Below are 5000 nucleotides of genomic sequence, written 5' to 3'. Positions count from 1 at the left end.
CCGACTCGCAACTCGAGCGGATGTACGGCGGACTTTTCCCGCAATCGTACATTGCAGTCCACCCCTATATCTTCCACTTCATGAAGAGTTATCTCCCAAAAGCCAAAGTCCCGCTGTCCCAATACATGCTCTGGACGGCGGGCCGCGAGACGTGACGCCCGGTGGCAAAGAGTGCGCCGCTGAGGATATAGAGGGTCCGTCCCCCCGCACAGTGGTGACGGTGTGCGGGTAGTGTTTCCGACACCGCTTCCTGCGGTGGCAACGCTGGGGCAGAGTCGATACTCGCCCACTGGTGGAAGGTAAGCATTCTGCTTTACATCAGTACATAACTAATATTTCAGTCGTCTGACGTCCCTGCTTAGTAAATGATGCAGGACCACATACATAGATGATACATACTGTAAACTGGGGAGGACAGTGTGAACCGCACTCGACCCAGTCACCCTATCTCACAGTCCACTCTGTGTGTAACAAAGCGAAAGCACCAAAGCACTATCGTTCAACAACATCCATTTTATCCTCGCTGCCACAGGACACTATCCAAAGAACGACAAGAGGAACGTCACGTCCACTAATAAGACAGAATGTCTCACACCACCCGCAAACAACGCAGCTCAAATCAGCCAGCAACACCCACAGTGGTCCACCCAGTATCAACACAGGACGCAACGCCACGCCACAACACAAAAGGTACAAGTAATAAAATACCCTTTGGCCACACTCCTTATAAAGGCATCGAACCAACCCACCACCTGACACCAGCCAAACGTACATCCTGATTTGACACATCTCTGGCAACCTAACCCACGTTGGCCCTTAACCTAACCCACGTTGGCCCTTAACCTAACCCACGTTGGCCCTTAACCTAACCCACGTTGGCCCTTAACCTAACCCACGTTGGCCCTTAACCTAACCCACGTTGGCCCTTAACCTAACCCACGTTGGCCCTTAACCTAACCCACGTTGGCCCTTAACCTAACCCACGTTGGCCCTTAACCTAACCCACGTTGGCCCTTAACCTAACCCACGTTGGCCCTTAACCTAACCCACGTTGGCCCTTAACCTAACCCACGTTGGCCCTTAACCTAACCCACGTTGGCCCTTAACCTAACCCACGTTGGCCCTTAACCTAACCCACGTTGGCCCTTAACCTAACCCACGTTGGCCCCTTAACCTAACCCACGTTGGCCCTTAACCTAACCCACGTTGGCCCCTTAACCTAACCCACGTTGGCACCTTAACCTAAGTTACGCTGCACCTTAACCCAAGTTACGCTGCACCTTAACCCAAGTTACGCTGCACCTTAACCCAAGTTACGCTGCACCTTAACCCAAGTTACGCTGCACCTTAACCCAAGTTACGCTGCACCTTAACCCAAGTTACGCTGCACCTTAACCCAAGTTACGCTGCACCTTAACCCAAGTTACGCTGCACCTTAACCCAAGTTACGCTGCACCTTAACCCAAGTTACGCTGCACCTTAACCCAAGTTACGCTGCACCTTAACCCAAGTTACGCTGCACCTTAACCCAAGTTACGCTGCACCTTAACCCAAGTTACGCTGCACCTTAACCCAAGTTACGCTGCACCTTAACCTAACTTACGCTGCACCTTAACCTAACTTACGCTGCACCTTAACCTAACTTACGCTGCACCTTAACCTAACTTACGCTGCACCTTAACCTAACTTACGCTGCACCTTAACCTAACTTACGCTGCACCTTAACCTAACTTACACTGCACCTTAACTGTCACATGTAACGTCACAGGAATGTAGCTTTGCCTAACAGCAACCCTCTGAACATAGTTCACTGCTTGGATCCTCTGGTGTCATGTGTATTTCTTGATGCCATGGTGCGTACCCTCACATAAAGGTCTTTCGAGTGTTGCGTACTTTCTACACAGTCCCGCTAACCACTGGAAGGGTGTACCGCTACAGAACGAATATCGCCCTCCCCTCCTGCCCTTCCAAGCTGGTCGGTCAGGCGTTTGTTTGTGAAATGAGCCTTGCAGCTGTTCAGTTGCATTCGGTTGTCGATGCAGTCAGTGTACGTTGTGGTACGGCCTGTGTGGACTGTCCGCTGATGTACGCGTAACCCACACTGATCATCCGTCGTTACGTACTGAGTGACATAATGTGGCACATGCTTGACCGTACACCGGCTGCGCCCTACAATGGCGAATCATAAGGGCCATATGTTGTGCACGATGCTACTTGTCTCGTCTCCCCATTACAGCGAGATTGCACTGTTGTACGCCGTACAGACATGTGGTAGGTAGGTACGGACGAAAGTATTGCATGTTGGCCCCCCCCCCCCCCCCCCCCTCCTCCCTCTGCCGGGAATCAGCGTGAGCCGTCTGTTGATGTAGCGACGAGGGTTTTCCTATTTAATCGTATTGCCCCACACAACATGATAGCACGGTGGACCGCGTTCCACATCTGCGACATGCTACAGAGGCCGGTTGACAGTCGACCGCGCAAGGGACATTGCACACGTGCGCGGACCATCTTCCACGTGTTCTCTCGTGTACATGCCGCAGTGTGTATGTGGGCTGATGTAGCGTGTCGTGACACATAACATGCAGGCATGCCAGAATCGTAGATTTCGCAAATGTAGATTGACGTATACGTTTGCTGCCAAAGATCCGCAAATGAACTGGAAATCAGTTGTTGAGCGGTTGTTCGCGCTGCAGGTGCATCGGTGATAGCGACGATCGGTACATCTATGAACCGGTTGTTTCGGCGGTACCCGCCATGCCCCCGAACCTGAGTTGGCCATGTGGGTATGAAGCGATACGAGGCTGTGGCTTGGCGGGACAGTCCCCGGCCGGTGAGGGGGGGCCGCCCGGCGTGCTGGCCGCGCGCTGCGTGAGCGCACGCACTACAGCCGGCTGGTGGGGGGCGCCCAGTGGCAGGAGCGCCGGCCGACGGGCCCGGCTGGCGTCCCAGCTATGCGCCGGCGCACCCTGCGCGCGGCGCCAGGCGGCCAAAGTGGGTTCTGCCGAGCCCGGTGCGAAGCGCGGTGGACATCTGCAGTGTGCTGGTCCGATTGCGGACTGTGTGCGTTGAGGATGCGCCGCCGCCCGGCACTCGGCGTCGCGACGCCGTCTGCTGCTCGGTCGCCCCCAGCGGTTCTCGCAGGTGGTTTGTATCGCAGCTCTGCGGACGTGTTGGCGCGTGCGCTGTGCTGGGAGAGTTCGCTTCTGCACCCAAGTGGGGCTTTGCCCTTCTGTGGCGCTGGCGTTGGAGCTGCCGGTCACCGTAGGTGGCGCGTGTTGTTTCCCGCCGGCAATGCCACGACAGCACGCTCCCGGGCCTCTGTCGGCAGCGGCAAGCTCAGTTGGGAGCACGGGTGTTCGCACTGAAAGCGTCTACTCGCCCATCTCCGGGCGATTGCGCCTCTCTCGAACCCGACCAAGTACTTAGGACGGCGCTGCGCGCCGCCGGGACCTGAGAGGGTTTCGAGGTGTATCGTGCAGGGGAGCTCAGCCTCCTCCTGTTTGCAGAATAATTGAGCGGACGCTTGCGTGTTCGCGCGGGCCCTCGGGACACACTCCCGGGCGGCCGGCTGCTCAGCTCTCGTTGACGCAGCTCCCTGGTTGATCCTGCCAGTAGTCATATGCTTGTCTCAAAGATTAAGCCATGCATGTCTCAGTACAAGCCGCATTAAGGTGAAACCGCGAATGGCTCATTAAATCAGTTATGGTTCCTTAGATCGTACCCACGTTACTTGGATAACTGTGGTAATTCTAGAGCTAATACATGCAAACAGAGTCCCGACCAGAGATGGAAGGGACGCTTTTATTAGATCAAAACCAATCGGATTGGCTCGTCTGGTCCGTTTGCCTTGGTGACTCTGAATAACTTTGGGCTGATCGCACGGTCCTCGTACCGGCGACGCATCTTTCAAATGTCTGCCTTATCAACTGTCGATGGTAGGTTCTGCGCCTACCATGGTTGTAACGATCTGTCTCGCGTGTGTTTTCGATTCCGGAGAGGGAGCCTGAGAAACGGCTACCACATCCAAGGAAGGCAGCAGGCGCGCAAATTACCCACTCCCGGCACGGGGAGGTAGTGACGAAAAATAACGATACGGGACTCATCCGAGGCCCCGTAATCGGAATGAGTACACTTTAAATCCTTTAACGAGTATCTATTGGAGGGCAAGTCTGGTGCCAGCAGCCGCGGTAATTCCAGCTCCAATAGCGTATATTAAAGTTGTTGCGGTTAAAAAGCTCGTAGTTGGATTTGTGTCCCACGCTGTTGGTTCACCGCCCGTCGGTGTTTAACTGGCATGTATCGTGGGACGTCCTGCCGGTGGGGCGAGCCGAAGGCGTGCTTGCGCGTCCCGAGGCGGACCCCGTTGAAATCCTACCAGGGTGCTCTTAGTTGAGTGTCTCGGTGGGCCGGCACGTTTACTTTGAACAAATTAGAGTGCTTAAAGCAGGCAAGCCCGCCTGAATACTGTGTGCATGGAATAATGGAATAGGACCTCGGTTCTATTTTGTTGGTTTTCGGAACCCGAGGTAATGATTAATAGGGACAGGCGGGGGCATTCGTATTGCGACGTTAGAGGTGAAATTCTTGGATCGTCGCAAGACGAACAGAAGCGAAAGCATTTGCCAAGTATGTTTTCATTAATCAAGAACGAAAGTTAGAGGTTCGAAGGCGATCAGATACCGCCCTAGTTCTAACCATAAACGATGCCAGCCAGCGATCCGCCGCAGTTCCTCCGATGACTCGGCGGGCAGCCTCCGGGAAACCAAAGCTTTTGGGTTCCGGGGGAAGTATGGTTGCAAAGCTGAAACTTAAAGGAATTGACGGAAGGGCACCACCAGGAGTGGAGCCTGCGGCTTAATTTGACTCAACACGGGAAACCTCACCAGGCCCGGACACCGGAAGGATTGACAGATTGATAGCTCTTTCTTGATTCGGTGGGTGGTGGTGCATGGCCGTTCTTAGTTGGTGGAGCGATTTGTCTGGTTAATTCCGATAACGAA

General features: G+C 54.5%; 1 non-coding gene across 1 annotated transcript in view; it reads left to right on the top strand.

The window, feature by feature from the left end:
* The first annotated feature begins 3592 nt into the window (after nucleotides 1-3592).
* The window catches only part of LOC126316568 (small subunit ribosomal RNA), a 1893-nt gene continuing 485 nt past the window's right edge, over nucleotides 3593-5000 (top strand). The window contains exon 1 of the ribosomal RNA XR_007556179.1: nucleotides 3593-5000. This exon is cut by the window's right edge and continues 485 nt beyond it. This is a non-coding gene — a ribosomal RNA (small subunit ribosomal RNA).

Source organism: Schistocerca gregaria, unplaced genomic scaffold (genome assembly GCF_023897955.1).
Source record: "Schistocerca gregaria isolate iqSchGreg1 unplaced genomic scaffold, iqSchGreg1.2 ptg000590l, whole genome shotgun sequence".
Lineage (NCBI taxonomy): Eukaryota > Metazoa > Arthropoda > Insecta > Orthoptera > Acrididae > Schistocerca > Schistocerca gregaria.
The sequence above is the reverse complement of the archived record's forward strand: the minus strand, read 5'-3'. Positions and strand labels throughout refer to the sequence as shown.